Source organism: Stenella coeruleoalba, assembly GCF_951394435.1.
Source record: "Stenella coeruleoalba genome assembly, chromosome: 3".
NCBI classification, from domain to species: domain Eukaryota; kingdom Metazoa; phylum Chordata; class Mammalia; order Artiodactyla; family Delphinidae; genus Stenella; species Stenella coeruleoalba.
The window spans coordinates 26,689,187-26,708,289 of record NC_137148.1 but is presented as its reverse complement, the minus strand read 5'-3'; positions in this window follow the sequence as shown (position 1 = coordinate 26,708,289).

The window sequence follows — 19,103 nt, the reverse complement described above, 5'->3', positions numbered from 1 at the left end:
GGAGTGAGTCTCTTAGGGCAGAGGGAGGGATACAGCTTGAAATCACAGGCATAATTTTCAACTGTTTATTTAGGAGCATTAGTCATCTCCTTATTGGACTTTAACCTCAGGCATCAACTACAGAAAACCCAATTCTTCATTAAGCAAGTACATTAGAGAGCCTAATTTTGGGACGGATCAACAGTGCAATAAGCAGAGAAGACTGAAGACCTGAGAGAGTTTATTCAAATTGTTATGCCCATCAGATTACTTTGATGCAGGTACTTCAAGGGTTTCATGAATGAGAACATTAATGGCTTGTAGCCTAGAAGTTATCCTCTACACAGACGGTTCTCCACCAAAGTGACCCTGTTCCCGGGGGAATATTGGAAGTTTGTGGATGTTGCAATGACACCCCTGGCATTTAATGGTCAGGGGCCACGGATATTAAACATCCTGCAATACACAGGACAGTCCTATAGGACAATGGATTATGTCAGTATCAAATTGGACATTCGTGTGCATGCAAAGTATGTTTATAAGCGTAGAATCTAAGCCTAGAATCAAAGTTGGCTTTGATATATAAAAACAAAGTATTTTTACATTTTAACATGCTCTAGATTTGAAAGGAATGTCATTATTGTGGAAATGGAAGGATGGTTGCACTGTGTTCTGTTTAAAATGTTAGCATAGATTGTTTACCATTTCAGAAAATTCCATCACCAGTGCCTTAGTAATTAACTAGTACATTACCTGATGCCATTTGCACTTGCAAATGTTGCATTCATGGAGATTTTCACACTAGGTGCAAGCCCCTGTTGTACTCAGTGTCTTCCAGAGTAGTCCTAACCAAATATCAACACACTGAAATACACATTTTTTTATTATAAAGTTTTTCCCTCTCCTTTTTTTTTTAAATACTTCTACTAAGGCACTATGTTGATTTTAATTATAAAATTAAAATTTTATTTTAAAAAGAAAAAATTTTAATTATACGTGTAGTATGTACAATTATCTACAACTTTCATTTCAGGAGAGTACAGAGGATGTCACAAAACATTTGTTATAAAAGGGGGGCATTTGGGGGCTTCCCTGGTGGCGCAGTGGTTGAGAGTCTGCCTGCCGATGCAGGGGACGCAGGTTCGTGCCCCGGTCGGGGAAGATCCCACATGCCGCGGAGCGGCTGGGCCCGTGAGCCACGGCCGCTGAGCCTGCGCGTCCGGAGCCTGTGCTCCGCAATGGGAGAGGCTACAACAGTGAGAGGCCCGCGAACCGCAAAAAAAAAAAAAAGCGTGGGGGGCATTTGGGTTTGATAAAGTGAAGAACCACCACTCTATGGGGACTATTTTTTTTTTAAGTAAATGTTACATTGAAATAAACATATATACAGAAAAGTGTAACTTAATTTATAAATTAAATTTTCATAAGTTACCCATCTCCTCTGATGGACCCTAGTATTACCAGGTCCACAGAACTCTGCCTCATACTCCTCCCAGTCACTTCCCACTTACTCTCCTGACTTATCATACAAGAGATTAATGTTGCCCAACCAGGAACTGAACCTGGACCATGGCAGTGAAAGCCTGGAATCCTAACCACTAGGCCACCAGGGAAGTCCCAATGTTGCCTGTTTTTAATTAAAACTTCATGTTTATGTGAAGTGATGGCTGTGTTAAGTAACCTTACTGTGGTAATCATTTCACAATATATACACTATTCAGTAAGTGTATCCAGTCATCTCATACACCTTAAACTTGCACAGCACAATATGTCAATTATATCTCAATAAAACTGGGGGGAGGGACTTCCCTGGTGGCGCAGTGGTTAAGAATCCACCTGTCGGGCTTCCCTGGTGGCGCATTGGTTGAGAGTCCGCCTGCCAATGCAGGGGACACGGGTTCGTGCCCCGGTCCGGGAAGATCCCACATGCCGCGGAGCTGCTGGGCCCGTGAGCCATGGCCGCTGAGCTTGCGTGTCCAGAGCCTGTGCTCCGCAATGTGAGAGGCCACAACAATGAGAGGCCCGCGTACCACATACACACACACACACACACACACACAAAGAATCCGCCTGTCAATGCAGGGGACACAGGTTCAATCCCTGGTTCAGGACGATCCCACATGCTGCGGAGCAACTAAGCTGGTGTGCCACAACTACTGAGCCTGTGCTCTAGAGCCCATGAGCCACAACTACTGAGCCTGTGTGCCACAACTACTGAAGCCCGCGTGCCTGGAGCCCGTGCTCCACAACAGGAGAGGCCACCGCAATGAGAAGCCGGCACACTGCAACGAAAAGTAATAGCCCCCGCTCGCCACAAGTACAGAAAGCCTGTGTGCCTCAAAGACCCAACACAATCAAAAATAAATAACTAAATAAAATTGATTCTTTAAAAAAAAAACTGGGGGAGAAAAGAAAAAAACCTCATGTAAGTGACTTCATAAAATTCTGTATTTATTTATGTATGGCTTTTTTTCCCTCAGCATTGTATTTCTGAGAACCATCTATGCTGCTACACATATCACTCATTCATTCTCATTGCTGTTACTATTCTTTTTTTTAAAAATAAATTTTTTTAAATAAATTAATTTGTTTTATTTTATTTACTTTTGGCTGCGCGGGCTCTAGAGCACAGGCTCAGTAGTTGTGGCGCACGGGCTTAGTTGCTCCGCAGCATGTGGGATCTTCCCGGACCAGGGCTCGAACCCATGTCTCCTGCATCGGCAGTCGGATTCTTAACCACTGCACCACCAGGGAAGCCCTGATACTCTTCTTTTGTACAAATGTAAGAGAATTTATTTTACCCATTTGACTATTGAAGAATATTCCGGTAGTTTCCAATTTTGGACTGTATGAATAGTTGCTTCTCTGAAGATTCTTGTACATATTTTTTATAAAACATATAAACATGTATATATACATATACACATTTCTGTAAGTGTACCTAGGAGTAGTATTGCTGGATTGTAAGCTTGCGTTTGTTGAGCTTTAATGGATTCTGCCAGTTTTCCAAAGTGGTGGAAATGATCTGCACTCCCTCTGAAGCTATGACAGTTCCACTTGCTCTACATCCTCATATCGAGACACTTACATATATTCTTCTAACCCCACCTGACCCAGAATCTTGCCCTCCAGGCTTTGAGCAACTAGCAAGGTAGGAAGGTGACCTGCCTCTCTGAATGTGCTCCAGGCTGAGCGCTGCTGAGGGGCACAGCTAGCAAGTGCTATGATCAAGGCCTTGGCTGAGTGACAGCCAAGCCTCGCCACCTCTGGAGCTCTGGAGCTCCCACTGCATCTCAGGGGGAGGATGACTTCACACCAAGGCCCTTGAGGCAGAGAAGGAGTTTTTCGAATGCCCCTGGCCTCCAGCCTCGTTGGGCTGCACAGGTGGAGCATGGAGTAGGCAGAGGGAAGGGAAATGAGCAGGCTGCCTGTCAGCTGGAAAGCAGACTCAAGGTAGGTGGGAGTGGGGGAAGTCAGGGTACAAATGACTGCATTTCCAAGGTGTTTGCCAATCAGATATAACTCAGAACTAGGTTTTTAATTGAAAAGTTAATTCACTATACAGGGAAAACTTTTTTTTCCAACCACCACAAGCAGGCATGTTAAAAAAAAAAGTCTCTTCTGTCTCTTAGATTGCCAATCCTCCAGGCTCCTTCCCCAAAGACAGGTATGGTCCTCCAGAAGCAGCCTGTGCTTACACAAGAATAGACACAGAGCTATCTTCAATAAGTTACTCAACTTCTTTGGGCTTCATCATCTTCATCCTTAGCATGAAGGGGCTCGGCATAGTGTTCCCCAAAGTTCCTTGTTGATAAGAATCACTTGAGGAAACTTGTTCAACATATAGTTTCCCAGACCACATGTCCTGGGATTCTGATTTAGTGGGTCTGCAATTGGATCCAAGAATTTAAATTTTTGGAAGACTCCTTAGGTGATTCTTATTATCAGAAAGCTGAGGAGAACACTGGATTTAGAGTAATTTTATTGTAATTTTACTTGGTTTTGCCTGGGGCAAAGGGGTGGTGGGGATGAGGGGTGCCAACCCCAAAGATCCAGCCTCTATTTTTCCTGGTATCCCTGACATAAAGCAAAATAAGGGCACTTAGAACATTTATTTTGAAAAGTTGGGGGTTTATTATTCATACTAATCATGAATAATAAATTTATATGAGGAAATGAAACTGGCTTTGGGCTGAAAGTCAGGAGATATATCTGGACATGGCACTAAGGAGCTGTGTGATCTTGGAAAAGTCACTTAATTCTCTAGACCTGTTTCCTTATGTATGCGGTGGAAGGGTGGATTAATGATTCTAAGGTATACACATAGTTTGGATTTTGTTTTGTTTTGTTTTCATGTTTTGACATCTCTGGACTTGGAATGCATCTTATAATCAATGGTGTCTTACAAATCTTATTGGCAGAATTTTTTTCTTTGCTGCTTTCACAATCTATAGCAGATTGGAATCAATTAAACACCATATCTAGAAATTTACTTCTAGCCTGGGGGCCTTCTGGGCCCTGGTAAAGATGGAACACGTGACCATGGGACACCAACTGACTAGGAGAACTGTCTGTCATGAACTGGGTATTATCTTACCTTCCAAGCCGTAAAACTAAACCCATACAGCAGTCTTCCAAAACAGAAGCAGCATATATAAGAGACCAGGCTGGAGTAGTCCAGTAGGCACAAATAAACTCTCACAAGCTGGTGGCCCAGAATCCCATGTTACCTGCTCCCATTAGCTTGCACTCTCTCCCTCCAGCCATCCTTACAGCCCATGGGAATTCCCCACGACCAGTTAAAGAAGGAAGCGAATAAGGAAGAGTCAAACACCTGAATCATTGATTGATCTGCATGGTATACTAGTTCCAGCTGAAATTGGACAACTGCTGCCCTACTGTCCCACTCAGGGTGACCCTGAAATACGGTGGAAAAGAGAAGTCCTCTGAGAGGGCAGGATTTGGGTTGTACACTTTATTGTCTACTTCATATGTAAGTAAAGATAGACTGAGTACAGATCTATACTTATTAATAAGCACTCACAGCTGATCAGGGACTGGGAAAGAACAAGGCTAGAAAATGTGACATGAAGGTCTGGAGGAGAGGTATGTGGATAGACCTTCCAGAATGGTCACTGAATGTGAAAATGTTCATACCTCATGTGCAGCGGTCAGAATAATGGCCCTCAAACCTAATATATGTTCTCTTACATGGCAAAAGGAACTTTGCAGATGTGATTAAGTTAAGGATCGTGAGATGGAGAGATTATCCTAGATTATCCGGGTGGGCTTAATGTAACCACAAGGGTCCTTATAAGAGGAAGACAGCAGTGTCTGAATCAGAGGGAGATGTGAAAATGTTCTGCCGGTAGCTTTGAAGACAAAGGAAGGAGTCGTGAGCCAGGATTGTAGGTGACCTCTAGAAGCTGGAAAAGGCAAGGAAATGGATTCTCCTCTCGAGCCTTCAGAAGGAATGTGGTCCTGTTGGCAATTTGATTTCGGCCCAGTGAGATTTCTGAACTACATTATTATAATGCATAAATGTGTTGTTTTAAGCCAGGAAGTCTGTGGTAATTTGTTATAGCAGCAATAGGAAACTAATACATCATGGAAATGCTCACCAGAGGGTGTTCCCAGAGGACGAGGCACTCTGTCAATCAGGGGGACAGATGACCCATTTATGGATGTGGGTCAACCTCTTTCCCCAGCCACCCAAGTGCTAGCTTGATGGACCCATGTACAAAGTGTATATTTAGCCATTTAATCCTCACATCAAAGTTACAAGTTAGTACTACTATTATTTTTCCTATTTCATAGATAAGGAGACCAGGGCATAAGGAGTTTAAGTAAATTGGCCAAAGTCATACACTCAGTAAACAGTGGAGCCAGGATTTGAACCTAGATCATCTGACTCTAGTACTGTACTATCCAATATAGTAGTCACTAGCCATATATGTGTATTTAGATTTAAATTAAAGAAAATTAAAATTTTAATTTCTGTCCCACTAGCCACATTTCAAGTGCTCAACAGCTACATGTGGCTAGTGGCTTCCTTATTGGAGAGTACAGATATAGAACATCTCTATCTTTGAAGAAATTTCTACAGGGCAGTGTTGCTCTAGAGTGTGCGCTCTAAACCAATGTGCCCTTCAGCATCTCCCATTAATGATCATATCAAGCTCTAAACCAGGTCACAGTGTGGCTCAGACTCTTCTCCAGTCCCCTAAATAGCTATTCCTTGTGGCTGCCTTCATTTCTGCAGGTTCTTTGGATTCCAAAGAATATGTTATTGACACAAAGAAACGCTTACAACGCTGGCATTAGGTGTTGAGACCTGGCAGCAGATTACATGTGCTAGAGGGTCAAGGTTGCTGGGAGGACTAAAATAGGTTGGCATTTGCTTATGTGCCTGGTACCATGCTGGGTGGCAGTTGGAACAGGGTGGAGGAAGATACCAAATTTATATCATAAAACCATTGTTCTCAGGAAATGAAGGACACAGGATTAAGCTCATCTATCCCACAAACTGTTATTTAGGACCTACTATGTTATTGTCATGGTTCTAGGCATTGGGAATTTTGTGGCAGATAAAACAAAGTTCCTGACCCTATGGAACTTACGTTCTTTCCTTGGGGAAAGAAAGACATTGAGTAAGAAATAGCAAGTCTGATGTGTGTTAGGAAATACAAAGTATGGCATACTTTGGGATGAAGTAATTAAAGAGCTGATAATATAAGTGTTCCAGTAGTTTATAAATGAGAAATAGCCATGTACACTAATAAGACATGTTCTTACTTTAGGCAGGTACGAATCTTTGTAACATTTTCAGCAAGGTAGTGACATGTTGGTCAGAGGTGTTCTAGGGAGGTGGCATGTCATGCAGGTTAGGCATTCTGGAATCACGTTGGCCGAGATGTAACTCCTGCCTCTACCCCTTATTAACTTCATGAACTCAGTTTTATCATCTCTAAATGGCATAAACATAATAGTCCCTACCTCATAGGTTTCTTTCTTTCTCATAGGTTTCTTTTTAACACCTTTATTGGAGTATAATAGTGTTAGTTTCTGCTTTATAACAAAGTGAATCATCTATACATATAAGTATATCCCCATATCTCTTCCTTCTTGCATCTCCCTCCGTCCCACCCTCCCTATCCCACCCCTCTAGGTGGTCACAAAGCACCAAGCTGATCTCCCTGTGCTTTGCAGCTGCTTCCCACTAGCTATCGATTTCACATTTGGTAGTGTACACATGTCCATGCCACACTCTCACTTCATCCCAGCTTACCTTTCCAACTCCCCGTGTCCTCAAGTCCATTCTCTAGTAGGTCTGCGTCTTTATTCCCGTCCTGCCCCTAGGTTCTTCTCTCATTGGTTTTTATGAAGAATAAATGATTGTAATGTACATTGATGTTCTTCTTACTATTACTACTATTTTTTAAATTTTATATCCTTTGAGAATTTTTAAGAAGATGGGTTTGAGAGAGTTAGATCCTTAGGAAGAGAGACCAATTAGTGGGCTGCTGAAGTGGCTCTGGGCAAAAAGCTGTGAAGAGGAACAGAATTAGACATTTTTAAAAAGTGGTGGTGAAGGGGGGCGGTATTTACCAGCAATCCCATTAAGGAGAATTGAAAAAATATATATATATATACACAAAAACTTGTATTAGTCAGGGTTCTCCAGAGAAAAGAACCAATGAGATATACAGCGATATGTATAAGAGATATATTACAGGAAGTGGCTCATGCCGTCACGGAGGCTGAGAAGTCCCTTGATATGCCATCTGCAAGTTGGAGAACCAGGAAAACTGGTGATGAAATTCAGTCTGAGGCCAAAGGCCTGAGAATCAGAACCAACAGTGTAAGTCCCTGTGGGAGCCAAAAGGCCTAAGAACCAGGAACTCCAAGTCCAAGGGCAGGGGAAGATGGATGTCTCAGCTCCGGCAGAGAGTGAATTTGCCCAGCCTCCACCTTTTTGCTCTATTCAGGGCCTCAATAGATTGGATGGTGGTCACCCACAATGGTGAGGGCATCTACTGATTCAAATGCTAATCTTTTCCAGAGACACTCTCACAGACACACCCAGAAAAAAACTGTTCAACCAGCTATCTGGGCATCACTTAGCTCAGTCAAACTGACACATACGGGGGCTTCCCTGGTGGCGCAGTGGTTGAGAGTCCACCTGCCGATGCAGGGGACACGGGTTCGTGCCCCGCCGCGAATAATCCCACATGCCACGGAGCGGCTAGGCCCATGAGCCATGGCCGCTGAGCCTACGCGTCCGGATACTGTGCTCCGCAACTGGAGAGGCCACAACAGTGAGAGGCCTGCATACCACAAAAAAATAAAATAAAAATAAAAAAAATTGACACATATGAATAAATGTTCATAGTAGCATTATTCTTTTTTTTATTTGATGTGGACCATTTTAAACTCTTTATTGAATTTGTTACAATATTGCTTCTGTTTTATTTTTATTTTATTTATTTATTTTTTGAATTTTTGAATTTTATTTTTTTATACAGCAGGTCCTTATTAGTTATCTATTTTATACATATTAGTGTATATATGTCAATCCCAATCTCCCAATTCATTACACAACCGCCAACCCCCACTTTCCCCCCTTGGTGTCCATATGTTTGTTCTCTACATCTGTGTCTCTATTTCTGCCCTGCAAACTGGTTCATCTGTACCATTTTTCTAGATTCCACATATATGCGTTAATATACGGTATTTGTTTTTCACTTTCTGACTTACTTCATTCTGTATGACAGTCTGTAGATCCATCCACATCTCTACAAATGACCCAATTTCATTCCTTTTTATGGCTGAGTAATATTCTATTGTATATATGTACCACAACTTCTTTATCCATTTGTCTGTCGATGGGCATTTAGGTTGCTTCCATGATCTGACTATTGTCAATAGTGCTGCAACGAACATTGGGGTGCATGTGTCTTTTTTTTTTTTTTTTGGCGTACGCAGGCCTCTCACTGTTGTGGCCTTTCCCGTTGCGGAGCACAGGCTCCAGACGCGCAGGCTCAGTAGCCATGGCTCACAGGCCTAGCCGCTCCGCGGCATGTGGGATCTTCCCGGACCAGGGCACGAACCCGTGTCCCCTACATTGGCAGGTGGACTCTCAACCACTGCACCACCAGGGAAGCCCTGCATGTGTCTTTTTGAATAATGGTTTCCTCTGGGTATATGCCCAGTAGTGGGATTGCTGGGTCATACGGTAATTCTATTTTTAGTTTTTTAAGGAATCTCCATATTGTTCTCCATAGTGGCTGTATCAATTTACATTCCCACAAACAGTGCAAGAGGGTTTCCTTTTCTCCACGCCCTCTCCAACATTTATTGTTTGTAGATTTTCTGATGATGCCCATTCTAACTGATGTGAGGTGATACATCATTGTGGTTTTGATTTGCATTTCTCTAATAATTAGTGATGTCGAGCAGCTCTTCATGTGCTTCTTGGCCATCTGTATGTCTTCTTTGGAGAAATGTCTATTTAGGTCTTCTGCCCATTTTTTGATTGGGTTGTTTGTTTTTTTAATATTGAGCTGCATGAGCTGCTTGTAAATTTTGGACATTAATCCTTTGTCAGTTGATTCATTTGCAAATATTTTCTCCCATTCTGAAGGTTGTCTTTTCGTCTTGTTTGTAGTTTCCTTTGCTTTCCAAAAGCTATTAAATTTCATTATGTCCCAATTGTTTATTTTTATTTTTATTTCCCTTACTCTAGGAGGTGGATCAAAAAAGATCTTCCTGTGATTTATGTTGAAGAGTGTTCTTCCTAAGTTTTCCTCTAAGAGTTTTATAGTGTCTGGTCTTACATTTAGGTCTCTAATCCATTCTAATTTGTTCTAATTTCATTCTTTTAAATGTAGCTGTCCAGTTTTCCCAGCACCACTTATTGAAGAGACTGTCTTTTCTCCATTGTATATCCTTGCCTCCTTTGTCATAGATTGGTTGACCATAGGTGCGTGGGTTTTTCTCTGGGCTTTCTATCCTGTTCCATTGATCTATATTTCTGTTTTTATGCCAGTACCATATTGTTTTGATTACTGTACCTTTGTAGTATAGTCAGAAGTCAGGGAGTCTGATCTCTCCAGCTCCATTTTTTTTCCTCAAGACTACTTTGGCTATTCGGGGTCTTTTGTGTCTCCATACAGATTTTAAGATTTTTTTGTTCTAGTTCTGTAAAAAATGTCACTGGTAATTTGATAGGGATTGCATTGAATCTGTAGCTTGCTTTGGGTAGTATAGTCATTTTCATAATATTGATTCTTCCAATCCAAGAACATGGTATATCTCTCCATCTGTTTGTGTCATCTTTGATTTCTTTCATCAGTGTCTTATAGTTTTCTGAGTACAGGCATTTTACCTCCTTAGGTAGGTTTATTCCTAGGTATTTTATTCTTTTTGTTTCAGTGGTGAATGGGATTGTTTCCTTAATTCCTCTTTCTGTTCTTTCGTTGTTAGTGTATAGGAATGCAAGAGATTTCTGTGCATTAATTTTGTATCCTGCAACTTTACCAAATTCATTGATTAGCTCTAGTAGTTTTCTGGTGGCATCTTTAGGATTCTCTATGTATAGTGTCATGTTATCTGTACACAGTGACAGTTTTACTTCTTCTTTTCCAATTTGTATTCCTTTTATTTCTTTTTCTTCTCTGATTGCCGTGGGTAGGACTTCCACAACTATGTTGAATAAGAGTGGTGAGAGTGGACATCCTTGTCTTGTTTCTGATCTTAGAGGAAGTGCTTTCAGTTTCTCACCATTGAGAATGATGTTTGCTGTGGGTTTGTCATATATGGCCTTTATTATGTTGAGGTAGGTTCCCTCTATTCCCACTTTCTGGAGAGTTTTTATCATAAATTGGTGTTGAGTTTCGTCAATAGCTTTTTCTGCATCTACTGAGATGATCATATGGTTTTTATTCTTCAATTTGTTAATATGGTGTATCACATTGATTGATTTGCATATCCTGAAGAATCCTTGCATCCCTGGGTTAAATCCCACTTGACCATGGTGTATGATCCTTTTAATGTGTTGTTGGATTCTGTTTGTTAGTATTTTGTCAAGGAGTTTTGCATCTATATTCATCAGTAATATTGGTCTGTAATTTTCTTTTTTTGTAGTATCTTTGTCTGGTTTTGGTATCAGGGTGATGGTGACCTCATAGAATGAGTTTGGGAGTGTTCCTTCCTCTGCAATTTTTTGGAAGAGTTTGAGAAGGATGGGTGTTAGCTCGTCTCTAAATGTTTGATGGAGTTCACCTGTGAAGCCTTCTGGTCCTGGGGTTTTGTTTGTTGGAAGATTTTTTTTTTTTTTTTTTTTTTTTGGTACACGGGCCTCTCACTGTTGTGGCCTCTCGCGTTGCGGAGCACAGGCTCCAGATGCACAGGCTCGGCAGCCATGGCTCATGGGCCTAGCCGCTCCGCGGCATGTGGGAACTTCCCGGACCGGGGCACGAACCCGTGTCCCCTGCATCGGCAGGTGGACTCTCAACCACTGCGCCACCAGGGAAGCCCTGTTGGAAGATTTTTAATCATAGTTTCAATTTCATTACTTGTGATTGGTCTGTTCATATTTTCTATTTCTTCCTGGTTCAGTCTTGGAAGGTTATACCTTTCTAAGAATTTGTCCATTTCTTCCAGGTTGCCCATTTTATTGGCATAGAGTTGCTTATAGTAGTATCTTATGATGGTTTGTATTTCTCCTGAGTCCGTTGTAACTCTTTCATTTCTAATTTTATTGATTTGAGTCCTCTCCCTCTTTTTCTTGATGAATCTGGCTAAACGTTTATCAATTTTGTTTATCTTCTCAAAGAACCAGCTTTTAGTTTTATTGATCTTTGCAATTATTTTCTGTTTCTATTTCATTTATTTCTGCTCTGATCTTTATGATTTCTTTCCTTCTACTAACTTTGGGTTTTGTTTGTTCTTCTTTCTCTAGTTCCTTTAGGTGTAAGATTAGATTGTTTATTTGAGATTTTTCTTGTTTCTTGAGGTAGGATTGTATTGCTATAAACTTCTCTCTTAGAATTGCTTTTGCTCCCTCCCAGAAGTTTTGGATCATCGTGTTTTCGTTGTCATTTGTCTCCAGGTATTTTTTGATTTCCTCTTTGAGTTCTTCAGTGATCTCTTGGTTATTTAGTAACATATTGTTTAGCCTCCATGTGTTTGTGTTTCTTAAGTTTTTTTCCCCTGTAACTGATTTCTAATCTTATAGCATTGTGGTCGGAAAAGATGCTTGGTATGATTTCAATTTTCTTAAATTTACTGAGGCTTGATTTGTGACCCAAGATGTGATCTATCCTGGAGAACGTTCCATGTGCACTTGAGAAGAAAGTGTAATCTGCTGTTTTGGGATGGAATGTCCTATAAATATCAATTAAATCTATCTGGTCTGTTGTGTCATTTAAAGCTTGTGTTTCCTTATTAATTTTCCGTGTGGATGATCTGTCCATTGGTGTAAGTGAGGTGTTAAAGTCTCCCACTCTTATTGTGTTACTGTCAATTTCCTCTTTTATAGCTGTTAGCAGTTGCTTTATGTATTGAGATGCTCCTATGTTGGGTGCATATATGTTTATAATTGTTATATCTTCTTCTTGGATTGATCCCTTGATCATTATGTAGTGTTCTTCCTTGTCTCTTGTAACATTCTTTCTTTTAAAGTCTATTTTATCTGATATGAGTATTGCTACTCCAGCTTTCTTTGGATTTCCATTTGCATGGAATATCTTTTTCCATCCCCTCACTTTCAGTCTGTATGTGTCCCTAGGTCTGAAGTGGGTCTCTTGTAGACAGCATATATATGGGTCTTGTTTTTGTATCCATTCAGCAAGCCTGTGTCTTTTGGTTGGGGCATTTAATCCATTCACGTTTAAGGTAATTATCGATATGTATGTTCCTATTACCATTTTCTTAATTGTTATGGGTTTTTTTGAAGGTCCTTTTCCTCTTTTGTGTTTCCCACTTAGAGAAGTTCCTTTAGCATTTGTTGTAGAGTTGGTTTGGTGGTGCTGAATTCTCTCAGCTTTTGCTTGTCTGTAAAGCTTTTGATTTCTCAATCGAATCTGAATGAGATCCTTGCTGGGTAGAGTAATCTTTGTTGTAGGTTCTTCCCTTTCATCAGTTTAAATATATTGTGCCATTCCCTTCTGGCTTGTAGAGTTTCTGCTGAGAAATCAGCTGTTAACCTTATGGGAGTTCCCTTGTATGTTATTTGTCATTTTTCCCTTGCTGCTTTCAATAATTTTTCTTTGCCTTTAATTTTTGTCAGTTTGATTGCTCTGTGTCTTGGCATGTTTCTCCTTGGGTTTATCCTGCCTGGGACGGGACTCTCTGTGCTTCCTGGACTTGGGTGGTTATTTCCTATCCAATGTTAGGGAAGTTTTCAACTGTAATATCTTCAAATATTTTCTTGAGTCCTTTCTCTCTCTCTTCTCCTTCTGGGACCCCTACAATGCGAATATTGTTGCTTTTAGTGTTGTCCCAGAGGTCTCTTAATGTCTTCATTTCTTTACAGTCATTTTTCTTCATTCTGTTCCGCAACAGTGAATTCCACCATTCTGTCTTCCAGGTCACTTACGCATTCTTCTGCCTCAGTTATTCTGCTATTCAGTCCCTCTAGTGTATTTTTCATTTCAGGTATTGTATTTTTCATCTGTTTGTTTGTTCTTTAATTCTCCTAGGTCTTTGTCCTTTAATTCTTCTAGGTCTTTGTTAAACTTTTCTTGCTTCTTCTCAATCTTTGCCTCCGTTCTTTTTCCGAGGTCCTGGATCATCTTCACTATCACTATTCTGAATTCTTTTTCTTTTTCTCCACTTCATTTAGTTGTTTTTCTGGGGTTTTATCTTGTTCCTTCATCTGGTACAAAGTCCTCTGCCTTTTCATTTTGTCTATCTTTCTGTGAATGTGGTTTTCCTTCCACAGGCTGCAGAATTGTAGTTCTTCTTGCTTCTGCTGTCTGCCCTCTGGTGATGAGGTTATCTAAGAGACTTGTGCAAGCTTCATGATAGGAGGGACTGGTGGTGGGTAGAGCTGGGTGTTGCTCTGGTGGGAAGAGCTCAGTAAAACTTTAATCCGCTTGTCTGCTGATGGGTGGGGCTGGGTTCCCTCCCTGTTGGTTGTTTGGCCTGAGGCAAACCAGCACTGGAGCCTACCAGGCTCTTTGGTGAGGCAAATGGCGGACTCTGGGAGGGCTCATGCCAAGGAGTACTTCCCAGAACTTCTGCTGCCAGTGTCCTTGTCCCCATGGTAAGCCACAGCCACCCCCCGCCTCTACAGGAGACCCTCCAACACTGACAGGTAGGTCTGGTTCAGTCTCCTATGGGGTCACTGCTCCTTCCCCTGGGTCCCAATGTGCACACTACTTTGTGTGTGCCCTCCAAGAATGGAGTCTCTGTTTCCCCCAGTCCTGTCGAAGTCCTGCAGTCAAATCTCGCTAGCCTTCAAAGTCTGCTTCTCTAGGAATTCCTCCTCCCATTGCCAGACCCCCAGGTTGGGAAGACTGATAAGTGTTTTCCAGTTTGTGAGTCACCCACCCAGCAGTTACAGGGTTTGATTTTATTGTGATTGTCCCCCTCCTACCGTCTATTGTGGCTTCTCCTTTGTCTTTGGATGTGGGGTATCTTTTTTGGTGAGCTCCAGTGTCTTCCTCTCAGTGATTATTCAGCAGTTCATTGTGATTCTCGTGCCCTCGCAAGAGGAACTGAGCACACGTCACCCTACTTTGCCATCTTGAACCAATCTAGTAGCATTATTCTTAATAGCCAAATAGTGGAATCAAACCAAACATCCAGCAACTTATGAATGATAAACAAGATGTGGTATATCCAAACAATGGAATATTATTGTCATAAAAAGTAATGAAGTACTAATGCATGCTACGACATAGATGAAACTTGAAAACATAAGACTAAATGAAAGAAGCCAGCTAAAAATGCCACATATTGTATAAGTCCATTTATATTAAATGTCCAGTATAGGCAGATCCACAAAGACAGAAAGTAGATTTGTGGTTTCCAGCCACTCAGAAGAGGAGCATAGGAAGTGACTGCTAATGGGTACAGGATTTACTATTGGGGTGATGATAATATTCTGAAATTAGACAGTCGTGAGAGTTGCACAATTTTGTGAATCTACAAAAAGCCACTGAATTGAATATTTTAAAAGGGTGAATCTTATGGTATGTGAATTATATCTCAAAAATTTAAATTGAAAAAAATTAGTATAATAGGGTGAGAGAAATCAGAGACTGACTGTCTATGCCAAGAAATCCTTTAATATCTATTCTGTCTGGTATTAACCAAAGGATTGCATTGAGCACTTGCAATGTGCCAAGTAATGCTCCAGGAATACTTTACATGTATTCATTCATGTAATGCCCACAACAATCATGTAAAGTAGGCGTCATTAATTCCTGAAGAAACTGAGGTCCAGAGAGGTTATATAAATTGCCCTAGATCTACACAACTAGTAAGTGGTGCAGGTAGGATTTGAACCCATAAAACCTGGTCCTAGGGCCTTCCCTAGTGGCACAGTGGTTAGGAATCCACCTGACAATGCAGGGTACATGGGTCCAAGCCCTGGTCTGGGAAGATCCCACATTCTGTGGAGCAGCTAAGCCTGTGCGCCACAACTACTGAACCTGTGCTCTAGAGCCCGTGAGCCACAACTACTGAGCCCACGTGCCACAACTACTGAAGCCCATGCATAGAGCCTGTGCTCCACAAAAAGAGAAGCCACCGCAATGAGAAGCCCGCACACGGCAACAAAGAGTAGCCCCTGCTCACCGCAACTAGGGAAAGCCTGTGCTCAGCAATGAAGACCCAACGCAGGCAAAAATAAATAAATTTATTTATTAAAATAAAAACCTGGCCCTAGAAGAAACCACTATATCATAAACTCTCTTACTGAGATAAATACGTCATCTTCTGCACTAAATTTCCCTTTCACAACAGCAGCTGTCGCTGTGTTTATCAAGGATACATGTTATCTCTGTGGATTACCCTACTATCTGATCCTGGATCACGGTTCTCAGTTTGTACCTTAATCCTTTTAAAGGCCTTCATGTATCCATCAATCTATCCACCATCCAACATCCATTGGCCAAAACTCAAGAAAAAACTTCAACTGGATTCTAAAGAATATCTCTCAGCATGTCTCCCAGACCACAGAGTTATTCCTCCAAGGGAGAGGAGGAGAGCAGAGGGGAAGGGAGGGGAGAGAAGGAGAGAAAGGATGGGGAAGGAAGAATTTAGATGGGCCTGCTTCCTGGTCTTTCACCTTTGGCTCTTTTTTTTTTTTTTTTTTGTGGTACGCGGGCCTCTCACTGTTGTGGCCTCTCCCGTTGCAGAGCACAGGCTCCGGACGCGCAGGCTCAGCGGCCATGGCTCACGGGCCCAGCCGCTCCGCGGCATGTGGGATCTTCCCAGACCAGGGCTCGAACCCGTGTCCCCTGCATTTGGCTCATTTTTGATTGTAATAAGAATGGGTGGTGGTTGGAATAATAGCCAACACTCACAAAGTGCTTAGAGTGGGCAGGCACTAATCTAGGAGCTTCACATCTAGGATGATGTTAAGCCCCCTGCTGTAGGTAGTACTTTCATCATCTCTATTTACAGAGGAGAAAAATGAGGCACAAAGAGGTTGTGACAGAGGTGAGTTACAGCACTGAGTGACGGAGCCGAGATCTGAAGCCAGCTGAGTCTGGCATCAGAGTCTTTTTCACTATCATACTCCTCATAGTACAGAGTAGCTTATATATTATTCTTTCTGGCTGACATGTTTGTATTGTAAGAAGGCCTTTCAGGATACCAGTTCTTGACTCAAAGGTGTGAGGAAAGGCAAACAGATGTATTTTGGGTGAGTTTAGGTGCAGGCCTTCTCAGGCTGGCTCCACCTCTTCTGGGTCTGCCAATTGACATTTCCTCATTTGGCCTCAGATGCTAATTAAGGTTTCTCTTGATGATGCTGAGGCAGGTACTACAGGTTCCTGAACTGCCTTCTGAGTCATCCAAGAAAGATTAAGCTGTGCGCAGCCTGGTTCATTCATTAAATAAGTTCTATCACCAGGCACCCAATATTAGCGCCCTGCGTTCAACAAGCTGCAGCTTGATGGGGGAAGTACATATTAATCAAATAATCACGCAATAAGTGTAAGATTGCAACTGTGACAAAGGCAGCTAAGTGTGAAGCATAATAAGGGTCTGATCCATTCAGGGGGTCAGGGAATTGACTGAGGCTGAGGAGTTGACTGAGTGGAGATCTTTCTTTAAAAATAAATTTACTTATTTATGGCTGTGTTGGGTCTTCGTTGCTGCTCACGGGCTTTCTCTAGTTGCGGAGAGCAGAGGCTACCCTTCGTTGCAGTGCGCAGGCTTTTCATTGCAGTGGCTTCTCTTGTTGCAGAGCACGGGCTCTAGGCGCACAGGCTTCAGTAGTTGTGGCACATGGGTTTACGTGCTCCGCGGCATGTGGGATCTTTCGGGACCGGGGCTCGAACCCGTGTCCCCTGCTTTGGCAAGTGGATTCTTAACCACTGTGCCACCAGGGAAGTCCTGAGTGGAGATCTTGAAGCACAAGGGTCAACTAGGTGAAGAGAGGAGGGAAGAACATTCTAGGCAGAGAGAACATGCAAAGCCCTGGGGTGGGACAGAGCATGGTAAATAGGAGGCCAAGGAAGCTGGAATGGAGAGAATAAAGAGGAAGATGCTGAAAAGGTGGGGAGGACAAACTACACAGGGCTTGTAGACCACATGGAAGTTTTGCTTTATGCTAAGAGGGAGAAGCACAGAAGCGTTAGATCAGATTTTCATTTTGAACTCATCACTCTGGCTGAAGTATGAATGACTGTTATTTTACAGAAATGCTACCTCATTTAATCCCCACCACAATCCCGTGAGCGTTATTGTTATTCCTGTCATACAGGTTCAGAAAGGTTAAATAATGTACCCAGGTCATTCCACTACTAAATGCCCAGGAAAAGGACCCAAGTTTTCTTGATTCCAAGCCCTGTCCAAAACTCCTTCCTTAAATAATCCCAAATCAGGGGCAGGTTGAGGCCATTCCTGCTGCCACACCTACCCTTAGATCTGGGAACAGTTACCAAAGAGAAGAGGCATGCCTCCCTCTTTCTAGTTACCTGACTGCTCATTGGGGTGTGCCTGCAGCCCAGTCCTCTTCCATCCTCTAAATACCTGCCAAGCAACCAAGCACAAAATTGGCCAGAAAAGAATCCTCTTGGGCGGGTGATTAACACCTGACTTTTCTCCTCCCGTTTTAGTCAAATAGCCCAGTAACTAACAGTGCAAATTTATCAAAGCAGTTACAGTCAGCGCCTTGAAGGCTTGATTGCTCCGTGAAGTTCAAGGCAAATTACCTTTAAAATGCAGTTCTAGTATCTTATGTGTAGATTTTTTTTTTTTCCTAGCAACACACTTGGAGCACAAATAACTTTTGCCTGGAGAAACATCGGTATTCTGAAAAACAATGACATTGATTTTTCTCAAATAGTCTACACTTTCTCTCTTTTGAAATGAATAAGAGGATAATTCAGACAGGATTTTAGAAACTGTACCTTTCTAGGAGGTATGGGGGAGCAGGGTTGGCACAAATAAGAACTGAGGTACTGTCTCTGCTCTGGCATGAGAAGGTGGGATAAGGCCCTAAACTTAGTGAGTCAGTTCTGATTCACCCTTTGTGTTTCTTTTTAATGCTCATATCCAGCTCAGATCCAATAGAGAGGCGAGTAGCAGAGGGTCTGGGGGATGGCTGTGGACTAGGTGAGGAAGAGGTGAAATGGATCACTTAGGCACTGATGGAAGGCGGGAAAGATGTAAGGTGGGAGAAATAGTCAGAAGAGGAACTGCAGGAGGAAAGAGAATGGTTGAAAATGCACAGGGAAAGTAAAGACAAAACAGTGAGAAAGCAGAGGGAACAAAGACACGGCTGCACGGTGGGGAGAGTATCCTTCTGTCCTTACCATGAAAGATTCACCACTCTTACCAAGGACTTCTGTGATCTGGACTCCCCGTCACTCGACTCCAGCCAGCCTAACTCCCTCGCTGCTCTTGAGCACGCCTGCCTTAGGACCCTCCATTTTCTGTCT